Raw genomic sequence first — 24,166 nt, forward strand, 5'->3', positions numbered from 1 at the left:
TCTGACCCCTCTTCACCCCAGATATCCCCCAAGCACTCTGACCCCTCTACACCCCAGATATCCCCCAAGCACTCTGACCCCTCTACACCCTAGATATCCCCCAAGTACTCTGACCCCTCTACACCCTAGATATCCCCCCAGCACTCTGACTCCTCTACACCCCAGATATCCCCCAAGCACTCTGACCCGTCTACATCCCAGATATCCCCCAAGCACTCTGACCCCTCTACAACCTAGATATCCCCCAAGTACTCTGACCCCTCTACACCCTAGATATCCCCCCAGCACTCTGACTCCTCTACACCCCAGATATACCTCAGCACTCTGATCCCTCTACACCCTAGATATCCCCCCAGCACTCTGATCCCTCTACACCCTAGATATCCCCCCAGCACTCTGACCCCTCTATACCTCAGTTATCCCCCTAGCACTCTGAACCCTCTACACCCTACATATACCCCTAGCACTCTGACCCCTCTACACCCCAGATATGCCCCCAGCACTCAGATCCCTGTACACCCCAGATATCCCCCAAGCACTCTGACCCCTCTTCACCCCAGGTATCCCCCAAGCACTCTGACCCCTCTACACCTCAGATATCCCCCAAGCACTCTGACCCCTCTACACCCTAGATACTACCCAAGTACTCTGACCCCTCTACACTCTAGATATCCCCCCAGCACTCTGACTCCTCTACACCCCAGATATCCCCCAAGCACTCTGACCCGTCTACACCCCAGATATCCCCCAAACACTCTGACCCCTCTACACCCTAGATATCCCCCAAGTACTCTGACCCCTCTACACCCTAGATATCCCCCCAGCACTCTGATCCCTCTACACCCTAGATATCCCCCCAGCACTCTGACCCCTCTATACCTCAGTTATCCCCCTAGCACTCTGAACCCTTTACACCCTACATATACCCCTAGCACTCTGACCCCTCTACACCCCAGATATGCCCCCAGCACTCAGATCCCTGTACACCCCAGATATCCCCCCAGCACTCTGACCCCTCTACATCCCAGATATCCCCCCAGCACTCTGACCCCTCTACACCCCAGATATCCCCTCCACACTCTGACCCCTCTACACCCCAGATATCCCCCAAGCACTCTGACCCATCTACACCCCAGATATCCCCCAGCACTCTGACCCCTCCACACCCCAGATATCCCCCAAGCACTCTGACCCCTCTACACCATAGAAATCACCCCAGCACTCTGACCCCTCTACACCCCAGATATCCCCCCAGCACTCTGACCCCTCTACACCCCAGATATCCCCTAAGCACTCTGACCCCTCTACACCCCAGATATCCCCCAAGCACTCTGACCCCTCTACACCCCAGATATCCCCCAAGCACTCTGACCCCTCTACACCCCAGATATCCCGCCACCACTGTGACCCCTCTACACCCTAGATATCTCCCCAGCACTCTGACCCCTCTATACCCCAGTTATCCCCCTAGCACTCGGACCCCTCTACACCCTAGATATACCCCTAGCACTCTGACCCCTCTACACCCCAGATATGCCCCCAGCACTCAGACCCCTCTACACCCCAGATATCCCCCCAGCACTCTGACCCCTCTACATCCCAGATATCTCCTCCACAGTCTGACCCCTCTACACCCCAGATATCCCCCAAGCACTCTGACCCTACTACACCTTAGATATCCCCCCAGTACTCTGACCCCTCTACACCCCAGATATCCCCCAGCACTCTGACCCCTCTACACCCTAGATATCTCCTAGCACTCAGACCCCTCTACACCCCACATACCATAAGATACCCCTTGTATTGTGACCCCACTACATCCCTGATACCCCCTACACTGTGGCCTCTTTATACACCCCCTATACACCCCAGATCCCCCCCTCAGCCATTTTTCCCCCCATACACCCTTGATATCCCCCAGCACCATTATTCCATCCATGTAGTACTCCCTTTTCCAGTGGAGATGCAGTGCATGTGAACTTTTGGCTATGTGCCCACCTCCAGCACTGTGACAAGGACTCACCTATACCAATCAAGTCATGCAGGCAGAAGGAGGGGTGGAGGGAGAGCAGCCCTCCAGGCATTCCAAGTCCTTTGGTGCAAACAGTGCTGGACAGCTGGGCTCACCATGACACCATCTACAATTACACTTCCGCAGGTGGGCTCCCAGTGCTGCCAACTCAGCAGCTCTCACTCCAGCTCCTACCCCACGGCCTCTGAGTCCCGAGCATTCAAGCTGCATGGGGCTGGGTCAGAGCATCACTGGCGATCTGGCCCTGCCCCTCCCTGCTGGCTGTGAAATAGGTATCGTTCTGCACAGCACGATGCACCGCTGCCAGCCTGTCTCCCCTGTGTATCCATCACTCTCAGTGCCATTATGGGGCCCCCAATTTCTGGGCAGCGTGGGCTCAAGGAGAAGCTTCTTTGGGGAAAGTGCAGGGCCCCCCCCCCATGCAGCTGGGGCCCCTGGGCAGTGCCCAGATGTGCCCTCTCATAAAGATAGCCCTGAGTACAGGCAGCAGGTAGAGATATAGTCAGTACAGCCAAAGTATTGGTCCAGGCAGCAGGCCTGAACATGGTCCATAAAAAGTCCTGGGTCATTACAGGCAGCAAGCAGAGATATGGCCAGCACAGCCAAAGCATTGGTCCAAGCAGCAGGAAGGAACATCAAGCTTAGGGCCTCTGTCAGGAAAGAATGGGGAAAGCAGTAGAGGCTTCATCCCACTCAAATCTCTTTGAAGCTTCCAGTTTCCAGACCCTGATCTGGGAATTACAAAACCCAGAGAAAACCAAAAATTGTTTTTCTCTACTCAGAACACTATTCTGAAGCCCCTCACATATGTGAGTCCCCTGTGTTATCTTGAATCCCACCACTACAGTAGTAGGCGAAAGATCAGTTCAAGCTGCAGGCAAAAAAGATGGTTGATTAACAGGCTGAGGTCAGTGCAGATAGAAGGCACAAGCGTGGTTGATAATCCAGACGGCAGGCAGAGGCATAGTCGATAAACAGGCCAGGTTCAGTTCACATAGAAGGCAGTGACATAGTTGGTTGAGGCAGCAGGCAAATAATCAGCACAGACGTTGGAATGGGGAAATGGCAGGCTGTTAGAAATATGGGCTAATATTTTGGGAAAGCTTGATAATGTCTGAAGCATTCTCTGATGCATAGGTCTGATTGGGAGGGACATTGGGCACAATGAAATCTGGTGTCTCTCCTAACTCCTCCTCTGCCGTACACCCAACATTTTGTTTGGCGTTTTCTTCCGGTTTCTGTTGGTAATTGTGGATACATCCAGGCTTTTGAAGGGGGCTGCGTCTTCCATGAAGTTCCACTGAGGTGTCTCTCCTATCTCTCCTATCCTCCTTTGTAGCCTTGTGGTGACTAGACGTTTTGGGAAGCCCTTTCTGTTTGTTCTTATTGTACCGCAGGCCAAGGTTTTCTCATGGTACAGGTGGCAGAAAAGGGGCAAACTGGTATAATAATTGTCTAGGTATATGTGATACCCCTTTTGGAACAGTGGGAATGCCAGGTCCCAGACAATTTTTACGCTTGTTCCGATGTAGGTTGGGCACTCGAGGCTGGAGCTGGGAGTCTTCGCCTTCATACACGCAGAAAGCATGCACATATCCAGTGGCATTTCACAGAGCTTGTTGAGCTTCAGTCCATACCTGGCCCTCTTACTGGGAATGTATTGCTTGAATCCCAGCTGACCAGTGAAGTGGACAAGGGATTGGTCCACATAGATCTTCTGGTCAGGGACATAAAGTTCAGCGTATCTCTTCTAAAAAAATCAATTAGGGGGCGAATTTAATATAGTTTATCATAGTTGGGATGATATCAGGAAGGGCACAGTGAATTCAAATGCAGGAAGCGCATGATCATGTCATAACAGGACCTGGACATGACAGCTGAAAAAATTGCCATGTGATGGATGGGGTTGGTAGAGCAATAAGCATGCAATTTTTTTTTGTAGGCCCAATGTTGTTCTTAAGGCCCAAAAACAAATTAAACTCCTCCACTGTTAGACATTTTCATTCAAAAGGATGGGCATAGCATGAGTTGGGGTTGTTAACAATATACTGTCAGGCAAAAGGGTTAGTTTGGTCCACAATGCATTGCAGTAAATCTTCAAGGAAAAATACTTTTAAAAAATCAATTTTGGAAAAATTGTCAGTGTTGGCAGAGTGTGCAGGTGTGCAACCTGGCTGTGCGGTGAAAGGGGGAATTGTAGCTGACCCTGAGCTGGAAGGCAGCCATAATGGGTTTACTAAGGTATCTGGAAGATGGGTTTGGGCCCTAATTTTTTGGGTCTGGCGTGAAAATCCAGTTCTGGTACTGGGCCTTTCTTCCTGGGGTCAGCGCCGTAGGCGTTTGCCAATTGACCATTGGGGTGTATAGCGATGCTGGTGGCTGCCTTGTCTTCAGAGCATCTTCTTTTAGGATGGACTGCTTCCTCCTCCAATTCGGTCACTGATCCACTGCTTCCGACGGCTCATATTCCGAATCGGAATCGGACGGTGAGAGCTCCCCGCTGCTCTCATCAGTCATGCTTAGGATTTTATATGGCTCCTCAGTAGTAAAATATTTTTTGGACATGGTGGCTGTATGACTGGTAACACTGATGGGCTTCAGGACAGGTACACTGTTGGGCTGCACATCAGGTAGAGATGGGCTGCACAACAGGTACTGATGGGCTGCATGTCAGGCACTGATGGGCTGCATATCAGGTACTGATGGGCTTCATGACCGACAGGTACAGATTAACTGCACGAAAAGGAATAATGGGCTGCATGACAGGTACTAATGGGCTGCACAACAGGTACTGATGGGCTGCACACAACCGACAAGTACCAATGGGCTGCACAACCGACAGGTACCGATGGGCTGCACAAGCGACAGGTACTGATGGGCTGCACAACCGACAGGTACCGATGGGCTGCACAAGCGACAGGTACTGATGGGCTGCACAAGCGACAGGTACTGATGGGCTGCACAGTCGACAAGTACCGATGAGCTGCACAACCAACAGGTACTGATGGGCTGCACAACCATCAAGTACCGATGGGCTGCATAACTGACAGGTACCGATGGGCTGCACAACCGACAGGTACCAATGGGCTGCACAACCGACAGGTACCGATGGGACGCACAACCGTCGGGTACTGATGGGCTGCACAACCAAAAGGTACTGATGGGCTGCACGTCAGGTACTGATAAGCTGCATAACAGATACCGATGAGCTGCACAACCGACAGGTACTGATGGGCTGCACAACAGGTACTTTGATGGGCTGCACGACAGGTACTCAGGTACTGATTGCCGCACTGCGCTCCCCCGGAGGGATAAGAGGCCTGCCCATCATCTTCCCATTGGCCAGGCGGGAACCGGTTAAAGCAGGGTCCATAGCCCTGCATTGGTCATGATGATGCAGAGAGACAGACCACTGCCATAGCATGAGGGGGGCCCTTGCTGGAGGAGTGGAGGATCAGATTTAAAAAAAAGCATTTTTACTCTCCCCTAGTGTAAATGAGCACTTCAGCCTTGCAGTGTGGGTGCAGCCTCATTGCGAGGGATCATTTTCAAGTTTCTTAGATTTGGGTTTTAAGCTGATTTACTAAAGGAGTGGCGAATATGCACACAGTAAAATTTGTGAGGTTCTACTTCAGTTATCCAGACAAGTGCAGACAAATTGCATAAACAGAATTTAGCTTTTTGCACGATTGGTTAGTGAATATTCACACAATTCATTGCGTAAAGATTCTGGACTCCTTTAGTAAATTAGCCTCATTGTGTACAAGGCCCTATGTATACTGTCACACTAAAAATGCTGTTAATTATTCACCAGCTCTGTAAACCAAACTAGGGTTGTTATGCCACTAGAAAACTTCACTGGATAGTTCCCATGTGTTTTCACCCAGCCAAGTCCCGTAAATCCAGCCTTGTTACATCAGTTTAACTATCTTGGCTAGCCGCCATCCCCAGATATGTAGCGGCATGCACAAGCCTGAGGACTACACAGCAGGAAAAGCAAAGTGAAGCCTCAGACAGGGCTGAGTGACTCACAAGAACCTTCAGGTACCAGTGAAGAGAAGGGAGGGGATTCTGGGGAGGAGATCTACATAGGGAGAGGCAGGGGAGGCGAGCAGAGCAAACCTATGACAGCAACATGTAGAAAAAAAAAAAAAAAAACAACCTCATACTAGTTCCTGATGTATCTAAGGATGGAGCTACGGGGCAAGAAAAGTCAGCTTTGTAAATGAAGTTTATGGATCTAGCCTTCAGCAGTAAGGTAAGACGCAGCTGTTATTCTAGAAGACTAAATTTAGAGTTTGTTGTATATATTAGATGGAAGGGTTCAGTGCACAGAGGGGACCTGGAACTTTGTAGCTGTCAGTGAATAATAAGCCTTCCTAGCTACAATCTGTCTACATGTTTCCATGTGAGTGCAGCCAAGTAACATGAAAGTCTGACAGCCTTCTCTTAAAAGTTTTTAAAGGTAACTTTCTTTTGTAACTGTTGAAGGGTTGACACACACACGGATGACTTATATATTTGAGTTCCTGATTTGACTCGCCGCTACTGTACTATTTATTACAGATATTTATAAAGTGCCAACAACTTACGCAGTACTTTGATTATTGTACGTTCACATAAGTCTCTGTCCTCCCCCACATGGAAGAGAATTATACTTCCAATATATTTAGAAAAAAAAAAAAAAAAAAATATATATATATATATATATATATATATAGTAAATATATGTCACATATATAATTTTTTTTCTAAATATATTGGAAATATTTTTCTCTTCCATGTGGACCAGGGGCTTACAATCTAAGGTCCCTAAAGCCGGGTTTCACATATGTGCGAATTGGATGCGGTTTCCTTGCATCCAATTCGCATGACATGCGTGCGTGCCTGGCTCACAATAGAGCTGGCTTACACAGGTCCGGTGTGGCCGCGGTCCATATTCCAAAAGGGTCCTGTGTGTCTTTGGGACCTGTTCAGGTGCAAATTCAGGCAAAAATTCAGACCCAATTCATACCTGAACCGGTGAACAGGGATGCACCAGACCCCATGCTGGGAACCGTGGCCGCACATATGTGAACCCGGCTTTACATACATTCTAGCAGGACCGGTGCTACTACTAGGCAAACTAGGCATGCGCCTAGGGCGCAATGATGTCTAGGGCGCTGGTGTTCCTATTCTCTTCTCTCTGCGGCAAGCAACTAAGTCTCAGCATCAGCAGGCAGCCGCTGCTCCGTTCGCACATAGTGTCAGAGGTGCAGCGGCACCAGAGGACTGAGTCTGTGTCACGACTCCCGAATGAATGGAAGCAAGCAAGCATTCATTGATGGGTGCTGGTAGGCTGAATTTGATGGGCGCTGGTGAGGCTGCATTGATAGGCGCTGGTGAGGCTGCATTTGCCGGGCGCAGGATTAAAAAGGTGGGATATACATGGGCAGGACAAAGGGGGTGGAGTCAGCGGTGGAGCCAAGGGGGGCAGCAAAATGAGGTTTCGCCTAGGGTGTCAAAAAACCTTGCACCAGCCCTGCATTCTATTGTCAGTTAAACTACCAGCATGTCTTTAGAGGGTGGGAGGAAACCCCCACGAGCACAGGTAGAACATGCAAACTCTATGCAGGTAGAGTCCTGTTTGGGATTTGAAACAAAGCAGGGTGGATTTGATTTAAATCAACTTGATTTAAAGTGATATTAAAGTCTTGTTTTTTTTTTTTTCTTTAAAGATAGCAAACATGTTACAATGGTTTTGCACAGAGCAGCCCAGATCCTCCTCTTCTCTGGTCCCTCAATGGCGCTCCTGGCCACTCCCTCCTGTTGAGTGTCCCCACACCAAGCAGCTTGCTATGGGGGCACCTAAGCCAAGCCACTGCTTTGTGTGTCTATTCAGACACAGAGCCCTGCACCCCGGCTCCACCCCCTCTCTCTCCTGATTGGCTGAGTAGGGCTTCTGCACACTGAAGGTTTTTTTTATCCTAATGTATAGAATGCATTAACAATGCCTTTACAACTCCTTTAAATCATAATTTTTAAAGAGCAACTGTCACCTCTGTCCCACAGTGGCTCCTCCTCTGACCCGCTGTTGACCCAATGACAGTCCTATTCACTTTCACTTTAATGGGACGGCTGGTGATGCGGCAGTGAGACAACAAGGTGAGGGACGTGGCGGCAGCAGGTAAATGGATGCTGCTAACAGGCGCTGCCATGATGGATCTGAAATGACAGGTGCTCTTTAAATGTAAGGACTTATTCTTGCTGGTAGTTAGAATCTTTAATATTTGCAAACAAAATGAATGTTTCCTACCTAGAATAAGCTGTCATGTTGGTAAAACAGCGATATCAGAACCAATTCAATCATACAGTTTGTAGTGTACATAGTTTTGCAAAACAATGGGATAAAGGAATATTCCTGAACTTTGTTTTATCTCATGGTTACTATGAAATTGTGTGAATGCATCAATGCAGTGCATGTTATCTCAGCTTGCATAGCTTGGATTCATTGAATGAGTTTACCAAAAATGTATATATTGCAGAATATACAGCCTCATGCTACATAACTAAGCTCCATTTCATGCTGAATAAACTAAATTATTAATGTATCTTAAATAGAAAACTATCTTTGGATAGATTTGTGCTCCAAAAACATTTTATCAAAATAAATTTCATTTAAACTAAAATCAGATTTATATTTTTTTAAAAATCTGATTTTTTAGAATTTTTTTTTTTTTTTAAATCATTGATTTTTATCCACCCTGAACCAAAAATGTTAGTGCTGCAAGACAGGAATGCTAACCACTAAAGCTGGCCATAGATGGATCAAAATGTGCCTGGTTCAGCAGGAACTGGACGAATTTTGATCCATCTATAGCTATTCCCGCTAGAGAGAAGTCGATCTAAAGATCAGCCTCTCTTGATGGGGTATGTTGGAAACTTTTAATTTGACCAGCGTATGCAGCCAATCGACTGAAGTACTAATCAGTGTTTTCTAATAGCTGAGGAGTCCTGCTGTCAAAATACAAAGGCACAGTGGAGAGGATTCCTTCATCCACCCCTCAATTGTGTTGGTAGGGGAATCCGTTCAATTGCTTTTTTTTGGTTTTTTGAACAACTGGCTTTTTTGAACAAAAAAAAAAAGAGATTCATCTACAGCCAGTTTAAAGTGATACTAAAGTCTCGATTTTTTTTTTTTTTTTTGTAAAAATAACAAAAATATTATACTTACCTGCTCCGTGTAGTCGTTTTACATAGAGCAGCCCAGATTCTCCTCTTCTTGGGTCCCTCTTCAGGGCTCTTGGCCCCTCCCTCCTCTTGAGTACCCCCACAGCAAGCAGCTTGCTATGGGGGCACCCGAGCCGAGCCACAGCTCTCTGTGTCCATACAGACACGGAGCTAAGGCCTGGCCCCGCCCCCTCTCTGTCCTCACTGGCTCATTAACTTTGATTGACAGCAGGGGTAGCCAATGGCGCTTTGATTCTGTCTCAATGAGAGAGAATCCCGAACAGCCGAGTCTCTCATGCAACGATGCTGAATCGAGATGGGGCTCAGGTAAGTATTAGGGGGGTGCTGGGGGGGGGCTGCTGCACACACAGAAGAAGGCTTTTTATCTTAATGCATAGATAAATGCAAGATACAAAAAAACCTTCTGCCTTTAGAACCACTTTAAGCCTCTGTGCTGCCCCAGGTCTTATGTAATAATTCCAAACAATGAGGACTGCAGCCAGAGAAGTGAGACTCCCCAAGGGATAGACTTTGTAAAAGTGAGATATATAGTTAGTGGATGATGCGTTGCACCAACATGTGTTAATCACTCGAGGATGGGGGGGGGATTACATTCTGCCACCATACTATAACCACAAATTCGTGTGCATATGCAGTAGATAGACAGACAGACAGACAGACAGACAGACAGACAGACAGACAGACAGACAGATAGAGATAGATAGATAGATAGATAGATAGATAGATAGATAGATAGATAGATAGATAGATAGATAGATAGATAGATAGATAGATAGATAGATAGATATAGATATAGATATAGATATAATTTTCTCAGCGATCCTTGTTGACAGGTTTGAGATTTGAAGTTCCAGCTCAGGTGGAGCGATTTTATGCACATGGATGGAAGAGACAGAAAACTTTTACTGCAATCTCTGACTTCACAACAGGTGGGGAGCTGCAGGTTGCTGGATCATTTGTAAGGGGCAATTTACAAATATGTGTTGTAGCAACAAAGGTGTTACCACAATGCACATTACAAGCATTGACACATTGCGGCGCCATTCATTTTAAATGCACTGCAACATGTAACAACACATCATTATGGCAAGCATTTTGTGATATGTCCGATTTTTGGGACATTGTGGGGCATCAGTCTTCATTTGGTGCATTGATTTCAGTGGACTGCCTTGATGCGACGCATGTTCATGTGTGACGCACAAATTTAAATGGGCTCTTAATGTCTGGCCAATGTAATGCAGTAGCATGCTCTTTAATACAGGATGATAATAGAATATACATATCACGTGGCGGGAGGGAAATGTTTACACAGTAAAATCTGCAGGCGTGTCTCAAGACTTGTGCAGCACATGTACATTGAGAATTAAAGCAGTCAAACACCAGCAATAGAGGTTTTAAAAGGACTCTTTGTTAGTAGTATCTTTGCATTTTAGCATCCATATATGTTATTGTGTTTACATCTTGCTTGTACATGACTAATGGATTCGTCAACCTGGTCCTAAAACCTGCCCTAAAAGAAAGACACAGACTGAGCGACATGCATTTTAATACGGCCACAGCAGCCAATTTATTAACAATGAATAAATAACATAACACGAAAAGTACCATTCAATGATGTATTTCTAACAATGTAAACAAGGGGTCTTTGGGTGTCCATAAGGCATAATTTTACTGAAATCATCCATGTCCTCAGCCGCACCCCAACTGACTCAAGGACGTTATGACCTCACCATACTTCCATTCTCCCCCCCAGGGGACCTAGCTCCTGGGGGGTGGGTACCACTAACCAATCACGTGGGTGCGCCATACCTTAGATGGACCCCACAATTTAGCGACAATGTCAATAATCACTGACCCCCCAAGGACCCCCTGACCCGCCAAGCTGCCGTCACAAAAATCCCCACCAACATAAGTGCACACTGGGTTTTAGTTGTTTATTTTTTTTTTATTGCAAACAGAAACACAAAAATAAGACATATACACCCTAAACTTGAAACCTCAAAAAAAACTTTGACATAAGGGTGGGTGGGAGGGAAGTTTCTTCTCTGCCTAAAAATCCCAGAATGCCTGGACTTCCTGTCTGCCAACCACCCCCTACAGCAGTACCCCACACCCCTCTGGCCTGCTGCCTCCCATCAGGTAAGTCTACACGCCCCCCCCCCCCCAACTGACCTAGCTGACCCTTCCCTGACCCAGTTCCTTCCCTAGTCATGCAGACCCTTCAGCCATTTTTCTTCTCCGGGTCTCACTTTTTTTACCTAAAGTGTATGTTCAACTTAATTCATTTTTTTTGCGCAATTTACACACATTACATCATTCACCTGAATGGGCTGTCTTATGCATGTTTGTTGTACCAAAAAAGCTCATGTACCACATTTTGGGCATTTTGTCTTGCAACAATTACTGCAAAATCACACTGCGTTTGGGGTGCAATTAAAGGGGTTGTAAATCCTCTGCATTTTTCACCTTAATGTATTCTATGCATTAAGGTGAAAAACCTTCTTTAGTGCAGCAGCGCCCCCAAGCCCCCCTTATACTTACCTGAGCCCTGTAATTCCCGCAACGGGAACGAGCACACCAGCTCCAGCCTGTGTCTCGTGTCCTGATTGGATAGATTGATAGCAGTGAAGCCATTGGCTCCCGCTGCTGTCATTGGCTCCCGCTGCTGTCAATCAAATCCAATGAGGCGGGCGCTGAGGGGAGGAGGCGAATCCTGCTGTCTGTGTCAACAGACGCAGCAGCAGGACATGGGAGCGTGCCAGCATGGGTGTCCCAAAGGAGAGCGCTTCTCCGACGGGGCACTCGAGAAGAGGAGGAGCCACCAGCGCCACTGAGGGACCCCAGAAGAGGAGGATCGGGGCCACTCTGTGCAAAATTAACTGCAAAGCGGAGGTAAGTATGACATGTTTGTTTTTTATTTTTAAAAGGAACCTTTACATTACAACCCCTTTAAGAACGAATGGCATTGCAACATGTGTCGAGCATTTTGACGTTATTGTGGAGCAATTGGGAAACATGAGCAGAATCACGTCAATTCTACCTGCGATTCCAATTCGCTCAGATGTGAATAGTGCCTTACAGAAATGTACCCTCACTGGGAAAGAAGGACACATTATAGTACAAGAATTTTAGGAAAAGGGTTCAGCCCTGCCATGTTTCCAGTTACACTGACCAAGAAGAATTAAAGTATAACTAAAGGCAAAACTTTTTTTTTAGTTTTGGACAGAGTGGAGAGAGATTAGAACACCTGTCAGGCAGTGTTAATCCCGTCGACTTATGCTGTGTACACACGGGCGGACTTTTCAGCATCAAACGTCCGACGGTCTTTCCGACGGACTTTCGATGGAGTTACGACGGACTTGCGAACGACCGGACTTGCGCACATATGAACGGACTAAAGTCAGTTCAAAAGTCCTAAAGTCCATTCAAAAGTCCGGTCGTTTGAACGTGATGACGTACGACCAGACTAGAATAAGGAAGTTTATAGCCAGTAGCCAATAGCTGCCCTTGTGTCATTTTTTTGTCTGTCGGACTAGCATACAGACGAATTTATTTTTCGACCGGACTCAAGTCCGTCGGAAAGATTTGAAACATGTTCTATATCTAAAGTTCGTCTGATTTCCAACAGAAAAAGTCCGCTGGAGGTCCGATGAAGCCCACACACGATCAGATTGTCCGATGGATTTGTTCCGTCTGACCAGTCCGATCGAAAAGTCCGCCCGTGTGTACACGGCATAAAATGACTAAAACATTTTAGTCGACTAAATGAATACTATTTTAGTCTACGAAAATATGACTAAAACTAAAACAATTGAGATGACTAAAATACGACTAAAACTAAAATGCCATTTTAGTCAAAAGACTAAGACTAAAACTACATTGAAATTTGACTTCAAAATTAACACTGGTCTGTAGTGCATGTTCATACCTCAATACCTTATTAATAACATATGAGATTTTTCACTCCAGCAGTATATAATGAGTTTGGAAATTGTAGAGAAATGTTAACTAATGCATTACAATTTAATTACACCCATTCGATTTTAGACAACTAAAATATACTAGAGATTTAGTCGACTAAATATGACTAAAACTAAAACAATTGCAGAAGACTAAAATGGGACTAAAACTAAAATGCCATTTTAGTCTTAAGACTAAGACTAAAACTGAATCGAAATTTGCTGCCAAAATGAACACTGCTGTCAGGTTTTTATTGCGGCCTGTTCCCCCGTTAGGGAGAGTCACCTCTCTATTTGTCCTGTTTACCATTTAATCGAAAGTGAAAGTAAAGAAAACCCCAGATTTTGGGTTGTCCCCAGTAATGTAATACTGGGGACATTTTCCAATGGGGACACCAGTTTTGGTGACCTGGGGGTCCCCAAGGAATTCCCTTAATTTTTGGGGAATATCTGTCACTTCTTGTTTTGGCTATGGGACAGGAAGTGAAGGTAAATCTCCTCAATGGGACACATATGGCAAACAATAAACTGATACAAATTATAACCCTCCCTTACTCTATCCAAAATGAAAAGAAAAAGTTTTGCCTATAGTGCTATTTTTTTTTTTTTTAATTGTTATTTTAACTTTATCAAGGCTTTTAGTAGTGCAGGGAAAGACTGTAACCACTACCAGATTTTTAATGCTGTATGTGTCCCTGTCATAGAGTTTCTCTCACTTCCTGTCTGGTTAACCCATTGTCATAAGGACGGGAAGTAAGGTCAATCTCTTTAATGGAATCTTAAAACTAAAAATGTTTTAGCCTGACACTTCAAAATAATAAGGTAATGTTCTGTATTCATTTATGTGAAGCATGAATTCCAGTGATAGGCACACGGTAAAACTAACTAGAAGTGCAGGTACACTTACTGCCCATTGCATCATATAGCATGCACTCCGTGGTGCCTACCTATACCATCAGCTTAATTCTAGAGAACCCCAGAATCGCGAAACCCAAGAGCTCTGTGGACCTCTGTAGAATTATTGACTTCATCTAGAAAGCCAGGCCTATGGCTTGCTCCTTCCTGCACTCTCTCTTGGCCCATCACTATGATCTGTGGCCTTACTGATTAATAATGAGGCACGTGAATAGGAGGGATAAAGTACCAATTTTCTAGCTCAGGTTAGCATTTACATAATAGAGTTCACCAAGTTTTGGGATTTTTTTGGCACTGTAGAAGCTACATCTGCTATAGCATACAAGCAGTAGATAATATGAATAACAATTTGATTAGTAGTTCACATCTAGTTGGGTCTAGCCTAAATGAACATTTTAAGAAATAACTTTAAAGTAATTGCTAAACATAGCATGAATTAGCCTTCATGTCCTTTATGCTTACGGTATGTAGCCATGAGGATTTATCTGTGAACAATGGAAAATGTCCAGATTGTACCAAGTGTCAGGAAAGAATGTAAACATATCGGGTGTTGTATCTATCCAAATATTCTACAGACAAAAGGGATGCAATCTGCAAATCCTTTGATTAGATAAGATGTTTGTATATTGGTTATTAGGCACGACACATTAGGGTCCTGGAACAGAGGAAAGCTAATATTTAATCCAGGCAGTAAGTTGTACAGCTAAGTCATTCATTGCAGTAAACCTACCCTAATTTTGAGTCTTTCCAGATCCAGGAGGATCTAAAGGGTGCTTCTGGGGAACTGCAACCTCTTGTCAAACACAGAGGGCAGTTCAACGATATCCACAAAATAAAGATACTGATAATTGAAATGGATCTAGTGAGTCGGCAGTCAGCTGTACAAGGTGCATTTTATAAGACATTAGAACCAACATAAAAGCTCTTAGAATAAGTCCACCCAAAGCTATTGTTACATTTTTGGTCAGTACTAATGAGTTGAATCACTTACTATCTTCTTCCATCACTTGGAGACTTTGGGGGCAAAATTTCCAGGGCTAGATCTGTGCCACCCTTGAGCATTTAGGTGTGACCAAGGCGGCAGCTTTACGGTTAGGAGCACCCCTTACATATCCAGGCTCTGCTGCTGGTTGTGTTTCTTTGCTGTGGGAAGTTCAAACTATGGCTTCTTAGAAGACTTGAAATATTAAATGTCACATCAGGGTCTATTTACTGAATTCTCTTTCTTGTAGTACTGTATGTACTCAATTTATTAAGAAAAAAATGTAAACTAAAAAAATGCAATGTGTCATCAGTTTGCATGCCAAAACAGTTGGCCTGGTATTGCCAAAATTATAATCCTAAAGATTACCTATAATTGCGAGCTATGAGTGTCATACCATCTTACCTACTGCTGTAGCAGAGGTAGTTTCAGTTCCTCTTCTGCATTCTAATAGAAAGTAGATGAAAACAAACATGGGAACAATGAAATCCCCCATCTTAAGGGCTTTCACAGGTAGACACTAGTATAACTAAAGGCAAAACTTTTATTTTAGGTTTGGATAGAGTGCAGAGAGATTAGAACACTTGTCATTTGGTATGGCTGTCTGTGTCCTGGTTAGGGAGATTCATTCTATTTGTCCTGTTTACCATTATCCCTGAAAGTGAAAGTTAAAAAAATCCCAAATTTTGGGTTGTCCCCAGAAAAGTAATAGAGGGGAAATCTTCCAATGGAGACACTGGTTTCTGGTGACCTGGGGGTCCCCAAGAAATTCCTTTAATTTGCAGGGATTTCCTCTTACTTCCTGTTTGGCTATGGGACAGGAAGTGAAGGGAAATCTCAGCAATGGGACACAGATGGCGGAAAAAAATCTGACAGGGGTTATACCGTAACCCTCCCTTGCTCTATCCAAAATAAAAAAAAAAGTTTTGCCCATAGTTCTACTTTAATCAATTCAGCCCCGAAAGGATTTGCCCCCTCAATGACCAGGCCATTTTTTGCGATACGGCACTGCGTCGCTTTAACTGACAATTGCGCGGTCGTGTAAAGCTGTACCCAAACAAAATTGACATCCTTTTTTTTCCCACAAATAGAGCTTTCTTTTGGTTGTATTTGATCACCTATGCGGTTTTTATTTTTTGCGCAATAAACAAAAAAAGAGTGACAATTTTGAAAAAAACACATTTTTTTTACTTTGCTATAAAACATATCCAAAAAAATATATATAAATAATATAAATAATTTATTCATCAGTTTAGGCCAATATATATTCTTCTACGTATAATGACAGCTGCTGGTCGGTAAGTTGTTAAAGTGTTACTAAACCCAGGACACTGCATTTACTATATCTGGTCTCCCACAGTACACAGAACATGGAAATTTAATTATTTTAGTAAATATAAACTGCTAAATACCTTTTCTCATCTACAGTATATAGGAGTCTTGTGACTTCTATCAGTGTCTGGTTAAAGCTTGTAGGAGGAGTTTTCATTTTACTCTGACTGTTCTATGAGACTGACCCTCTGTCTGGGCAATGCTGCTTGATCCTGTGCTGATCACATGCACCCTCCCAAAAAAAAAAAAACTCTAGCAATACACACCAAACTGAGCATGTGCAGAGTGCCCCCAAGGCTATGTTCTATCAGCAGATGGATTTGGGACAGTGGAAGAAGGGGAGGATCAGAAAAAAACTGCATTAAACAGCCTTTTTTACACAATGTGGAATATTAACCACTTAGGTTCCACAGTGAGTATAACAAGCATGCTTTATTGCATACACAGATTGATTTTACTGTTGTGGGTTTTAGTAACACTTTAATCTTCTGATTAAAGTTTCGCTTAAAACAAAAAAAAAACACAATTTTCCGTCAATCTCTATCTCAGTTTTTTAGCACTTGCCGGCAAGTGTTTATGGTTGAAAGCTGATTGGATGCAATGAAATTGCCAAGTGCATGGCCAGAATAATAGAAGATTTAGATAAAGCAGGTTGTCACTTCCATGAGCCTTGACATTGGCCACTGATGAACTGCCATCATTTTACAGCAGCTACCATGGTAATGTAAAGAACTGGGTGGACATTTCCATATTACATAGTCACATTGCCCTGTTTATGGATGACAGCAGAAATTCCCATGGATCAGGCTGTGGAGGAGGTGGAGGATCCCTCTTGTTTGGATGTTATTTTCCGTGAGAGGTTCTCTCAGTATGGTCTAATCCTCCTTGTATACAATGGCTGTGTATGTGGAGGAAAAGCAGGCGTCTGTGTTTGTTTCACTAACATCTTGCATGATAAACAACTCCTGCTTCCCCTCCTCGCTAGAAAAGACACTGGAGCCATTGAACTTGCTCTCCCCTGGGTTTCTGTGAAGTCCTGTGATAACAATTTAGAGGAAAAAACTTTCACGCCCCCGCTCATTAAAGTTGAAAATTCCACTAGTCCCTAATATGGACAATCTAAGAGCGTGAGCCGAAAATAAAACCAGTTCCTTGTGCCGAGAGCTTAACCCTTAAATTGTGAAGGGAAAAAAAAAAAAAATAACGCAAACAGAGATACAAGTGTTTCTTGTTTAGGCAGAGCATAGTGGGCCTCATTTAGAAAAGTCTTCAACATGTTGCCCACAGCCACCAATCAGACTCCTCGGACCGTAATCCTTTATAGCTCTGATTTATCCCCCTTCCGGAGGGACAGGACCTTTTTCAGACCCCAATCCTTTTGTCCCTGTTTTCTCCACACCGTCTCTCTCGCTTTCAGGTTTGTTTCCTAAATATGCAAAACAAAAAAGTGTTTATATTGCACTTAAAGTGAAGTTCCACCCTATTTTTTCACTTTGGCCCCAGGCAATGCTTACCGCTATTTCATCAATGTTTGAGAATTGTTGTTTTTCTATCCAACGCTGAATTACCTTTAGGGTTCTGTAAGCGCTGCACTTCCATATTACCTCGCCACAGCGAGGTACGTCATATCCTTCTGCCAAAATCTCTCCTCTGGCCCCCCATGCAGCCGAACAGACAGAGATCGATCTGATCGGCTGCTTTCCTGGCTGCTGGTGGCCAGATAAACTAAGGGGTGGAACCGAATGTCACAAACTACTCGTCGCTCCCGGTTTCCAGGGTTACAGAGAAAGGGAAACAATGTCAGTTCCTCTTTCTTTGTACAGGGCAGCCATCGCCGCTGGCCGCATCACTCCCATCCTTGGCAATGGAACAGGAGAGCCCGGGAGAGGTGGCGGTGGGAGGGGGGTGGTACTAGGGTGACCACATTTCCAAACTGCTATTTAGGGACACCCCTCCCCTTCCCATAAATCAGGTTGTGCTGTAACGAATCACAGCACAGTTGGGACGGCGGGTGCGCGCTCTACCCTGAAGCACTAATCACTCCCCCAAAAAAGGCCACAGGCCACTCACTGACAGTACTTGTCCTGGCCCATAGGCCCGAGACCTATTTTACCTTGTTCCAACGCTGGCTCTATATTACCCTGCAGTGATTAGACACAAGAGGCGGGATTTATGATTTCTCCAATCACAAGCAGGGGGCAGAGATTGTGCCTCTCCAGACATTCCCGGGCAGGACAAGTACTGTCAGTGAGTCAAGTGGCGATGTGTCGGCCTATTTTGGGGGCATCAGATTGGCCTGGGGGGGAGGGGGTGCCTGTGTCAGTTTCATTCCGGGACACTGTATTGTCCTGGAATATAGGTGCCTGGGACCCAGGACAGACCTGAAAAATGCGGGACTGTCCCGGGACACCCTAGGTGGGACCCCCTTCCACCACCCGCAGAAGTGATCAAGTGGCTAATTAGCCACTCAGATCACTTCTGCCTGAAAGAGAATCGCCGGCTGAAAAGAATGATACTGGGATGATGCCTGTAGGTGCAGGCATCATCCCGGTATAACCTCTGAAACCCGAGGTATGTACATTGGGTGGGAAGTGGTTAATGAATTAAAAAAAAAAAAAAACAATATTTACCCAAATTTTTTTGTAAAATATGAAAGATGATGTTACGCCGAGTAAATAGATGCCTAACATGTCATGCTTTAAAATGGTGCACGCTCGTGGAATGGCGACAAACTACAGTACCTAAAAATCTCCAGATTAACTGTTTATGCCCCGTACACACAGTCGGACTTTGTTCGGACATTCCGACAACGAAATCCTAGGATTTTTTCCGACGGATGTTGGCTCAAACTTGTCTTGCATACACACAGTCACACAAAGTTGTTGGAAAATCCGATCGTTCTAAGCGCGGTGACGTAAAACACGTAGGTCGGGACTATAAACCGGGCAGTAGCCAATAGCTTTCATCTCTTTATTTATTCTGAGCATGCATGGCACTTTGTCCGTCGGATTTGTGTACACACGATCGGAATTTCCGACAACGGATTTTGTTGTCGGAAAATTTTATATCCTGCTCTCAAACTTTGTGTGTCGGAAAATCCGATGGAAAATGTGTGATGGAGCCTACACACGGTCAGAATTGCCGACAACAAGGTCCTATCACACATTTTCCATCGGAAAATCCGGCCGTGTGTACAGGGCATTAGAGTTACACAGAAGGTCTAGTGCTGGAATTATTTGTCTTGTTCTAACGTTCGCTCACATGTGTGGTATGAACACCATTTACATACATGTGTGTGACTTACATATGCGTTTGGTTCTGCGCACAAGCACGAAGGGATGGGGGCGCTTTAAATGTTTTTCTTTTTGCTTTTACTTTTTATTTTTATTTTTACACTGCCCCTTTAATTTTTTTTTACTTTTATACCTATTACAAGGAATGTAAACATCCCTTGTAATAGAAATAAGGATGACAGTTTCTCTTTATGGAGAGATTTGGGATGAAAAAGACCTCAAATCATTTCTTTACCTTCAAAAGCAAAAGATCAAAAAAAAAAAAAAGTGATCTTTTGCTTAAAAAAAATAATAATTTACTTTCAGCTTGGACTGAAAGTAATGTCATGACGTCGCTCCAGTCCTCCAAGGCCATAGAGTCGATGAAAGAGTATCTACTCTTTGATTGCCTCTGTGACCAACTGGTCACACCATCGGATCATTTCTCTGGCGAATCAGCGGAAACGGTAAGCCCAAGAAACACCGGCGAGCGGTGGGAGGGTGGAGTACATCCCCTCCCACCACTTCGGAAGGTATTCCAGCAGCTCATGAGCCGCTCAAAATGCTTTAATAGGAAAGCTAGTCGTCGGCTGCAAAAAACGATACTGGGGTTATGGCTGATATCTCAGCCATAATCCCGGTAAACCCCTTGCAAACCGCAACGTATATATTACTATTGCGGGCAGCAAATGGTTAAGGCCTGCTTTACACCTATGCAACTTGTGGTCAATGCATTTTCCAGGTGTTTTGTGTTTTTTCAAGCATGTTTTGATGCGTTTTTAATGCGTTTTTATGCATTTTTGATACCTTTCTGCTGCTTTTCTATTGAAGTCTATGGAGCCAAAAACGCAGCTTGTTGTGGGAAAAAAAAGCTCTTGACCCTTTCCAAAAAACGCACCGGTGGAAAACGCACAGGTGTGAACCTGACCCTTAGAAAACCACATTAAAAGGACTGTAATGCATTTCTGCAAAACGCACTGAAAAACGCATAGGTGTGAAACAGTTCCCAAAACGGTTACATTCAAGGCATGTTGTGAATGATGACTGTAACAGTTGTTTGTGCTCTCAACTGAACTGTCGAACCATCAAACGGCTGGTGTAATAGCTGATCACATGTGCAGAATCATGATAACTGTCGGTCAAATAGAAGGTTAAGATGGCAGCTTCCTTGGTTGTAAAGAATAGGTTTAGTTCCGCTTTATGTTGGACTCATTCAGTAAAAATCTTGTAGAATTCCATTGTTAGGTAAAAAGGTGCTACACCTTTGATATGAAATCTTCCAGATTGGGTGGCAATCTCATGTTTATGGGTGCAGACAGATGTCCGCCAAGCAGCCACCATAAGACAGGGCCACAAATCTGATCTAAGAGCCCTTGCACACTGGGGCGGTTTGCAGGCGCTATTGCGCTAATAATAGCGCCTGCAAACCGACATGAAAGTGCCGCTGCTTGTATTCCAGTGTGAAAGCCCCGAGGGCTTTCACACTGGAGCGGTGCGCTGGCAGGACGGTAAAAAAAGTCCTGCCAGCAGCATCTTCGGAGCGGTGAAGGAGCGGAGTTTATACCGCTCCTTTACCACTCCTGCCCATTGAAATCAATGGGACGGCGCGGCTATACCGCCGGCAAAGCGCCTCTGCAGAGGCGCTTTGCGGTGGTATTTAACCCTTTCTCGGCCGCTAGCGGGGGGGGGGTAAAACCTCCCCGCTAGCGGCCGAATACCGACGGTAAAACGCCGCTAATAATAGCGGCGTTTTACCGCCGACGCCGCCCCCGCCCCAGTGTGCAAGGGCTCTAATAGATATTCTTCCTCCTCTGTTTACCTGTCCTCGCCATTACCATAAATTGAACTTCAGCTGTGGCCAAATTTTCTGTCTGTGCCAAGTGCCAGAGGGCAGTGAGATGTTGCCTGCATGGCCAAGCTCACTCATACTGTATATCTATGCCCACTGGCTACTGATATCTTAGGGTGGAAATACATAGGAGGTTATTTACGAAAGGCAAATCCCCTTTGCACTACAAGTGCAATTGAAAGTGCACTTGAAATTGCAGTCGCTGTAAATCTGAGGGGTATATCTGAAAAGAGGGGAGGTTCTGCAGATTTTATCATACAATCATGTACAAGCTAAAATGCTGTTTTTTACTTTCCTTGTATGTCCCCCTCGGATGTACAGTGACTGCACTTGCAGTGCACTTGTAGTGCAAAGTGGATTTTCCTTTCGTAAATTTGAAAGTGGTGAAGCCAAAAAACATCCCTCATGATAAATAGATCATGAAAGAGTTAGCACTCGTGAGCATGGAAGGGGCTTATTACTTAGCAAAAGGATGTTCCTTCAGTATTTGTTCATTTTTCTCTACTGACAAGGGAACAGTCTATTTACATCTTGTTTGGCATTAAAGCAGAACTACACTGCATCTGAGCACCACAAGCCAAAAATGCAAAGCCACCACAGCCCATTGGCAGTTAGGAAACCCTGGTCTTCATCAAGCCTTAAGATAGGCCCTTTAGTGCATTCTGTCATGATTTTATTAACAATACCTGCTCAAGCCCTGAAGAATAGGGAGGCTAATTCTCGGAAACGTGTTGGCTGTATTTTATTCTCTTAATTATTGTTCATTATTAGTCTACAGGAATTATATAGCGCCAACAGTTTACGCAGCGCTTTACAATATAAAAGAAAGAAAGACAATATAGTTACAATACAATGAAGTACAAGAGGGTTAAGAGGGTCCTGCTCATAAGAGCTTATAATCTAAGAGGGAGGGGCAAGTGCTACAAGAGGTTGTAAATGTGGGGAATGATCTGAAGTGATAAAAGATTAGTTGAAGGCGCGAAAGACTTCCCTGAAGAGATGAGTTTTTAGGGGTCGCCTAAAGGCAGCCAGAGTAGGAGATAGCTGGACAAATTGAGGTGGAGAGTTCCAGAGGATAGGACAGACTCTGGAGAAGTCCTGGAGATGAACATGGGAGAAGGAGACAAAGGAGCTTGAGAGCAGGAGGTCTTGAGAGGAGCAGAAAGGACGCTTTGGGTGATATTTGGAGACAAGATTGGTGATGTAGCTCAGGGCAGAGTTGTGAATGGCTTTTTATGTTGTAGTTAGTATTTTGAATCCAATTCTCTGGGCATTCGAAAAGCCAGTGTACACATTGGCAGAGAGGGTTAGCAGATGGTTGGTAATGTAGAGTCTGGCAGCATCATTCATGATAGACTGAAGAGGGGATAATCTGCGGAGAGGTAGGCCTATGAGAAGGGAGTTGTAATAGTCAAGGCGAGAGATAATAAGGAAGTAAATGTGTAGCTTGGTGGTTTCATTAGTTAAAAAGGGGCAAATTTTAGAAATGTTACAGAGGTAACTTCTTCAAACATTTAACAACGGTTGGATTTGGGTCTGAAAGGACAGGTCAGAGTCTAGGATTACACTTTGTACCCTGGCGTGAGGGGAGGGATTGATAGTTGCATTATTGATTTTAATTAAAAAGTCATGGGTGGGGGGGGGGGGGTACTTTTTAGCTTGGTTTTAGGCCCCTTTTACACGGGGCAGATCAGATCAGAGGGGGGTTGCTCCATTGATTCCTGCCGAGCTGGCGGATGACAAGTCTGTTTCTGCTCACTGTGCAATGACAGACCTGTCAGAGCCCCGCTGTTCTCTATAGGAAGATCGGATGAAAACGGACAGCATGTCCGTTTTCATCCGATCCCTTTCGATCCACTGGACGGATGGTAAACGTTTCGCCATCCGTCTGTTTTCTGCGGATCTTGTCAGATCGGATGGCAGGTGCCTGTCCATACAAGTCAATGGGTGGCCCGCTCAGATCCGCCTGAAAAACGGACAGGCAGATCTTTGCGGGCCGATCGTATGAAAGGGGCCTTAGAGAGATTTAGTTTAAGAAAGTGGTGTGACATCCATGCTGATATGTCAGTAAGTAATGCAAGAGGAGACTGAAGGAGTGAAACGAGGAGTAGAGAGATATATTTGGATGTCATCAGCGTAGAGATGGTATTGGAAGCCCTGGAAGGTCATCAAGTGACCAAGGGAGGAGGTATAGATAGAGAAGAGAAGTGGTCCAAGAACAGAGCCTTGGAGGACCCCTAAGGAAAGAGGAAGTGGGGAGGAGAAAGAGTTGTAGGTAACACTGAAGGAGCACTGTGATAGGTAGGAGGAGAACCAGGATAGATAAGAATTTTAGAAGCCAAGGGAGTGGAGTTTATTGAGAAGGAGCAGATGGTCAACAGTATAAAAAGCCACAGAGAGGTCTAGTAGTAAGAGTATGGAGTAGTGGCCATTGGTTTTAGCAGTTAGTAAATCGTTAGTGAGTTTTAGTAGGGCAGTTTCTGTGGAGTGCTGTGAGCGAATACCAAACTGTAAGAGGTCAAGAAGGTTGTTTTTAGTGAAGTAGTAGACAAGACAGTTATAGAATAAGCAGTCTAAAAGCTTAGAGGTAAATTA

At 44.9% G+C, this 24,166-nt stretch overlaps 1 protein-coding gene across 3 annotated transcripts in view; it reads left to right on the forward strand.

The window, feature by feature from the left end:
- The first annotated feature begins 5,910 nt into the window (after positions 1-5,910).
- The window catches only part of KIAA0040 (KIAA0040 ortholog), an 82,938-nt gene continuing 64,682 nt past the window's right edge, over positions 5,911-24,166 (forward strand). For 2 of the 3 annotated variants that reach the window (XM_073593416.1, XM_073593418.1), the window contains exon 1: positions 5,911-6,290. The gene's annotated coding sequence lies outside the window, so the exon portion shown is untranslated. Of the gene's footprint in view, positions 6,291-9,486; positions 9,569-24,166 lie in introns of those variants that run through there. The other variant, XM_073593417.1, reaches the window with a different exon arrangement.

The sequence above is a fragment of the Aquarana catesbeiana genome, linkage group LG07 (genome assembly GCF_042186555.1).
Source record: "Aquarana catesbeiana isolate 2022-GZ linkage group LG07, ASM4218655v1, whole genome shotgun sequence".
Lineage (NCBI taxonomy): Eukaryota > Metazoa > Chordata > Amphibia > Anura > Ranidae > Aquarana > Aquarana catesbeiana.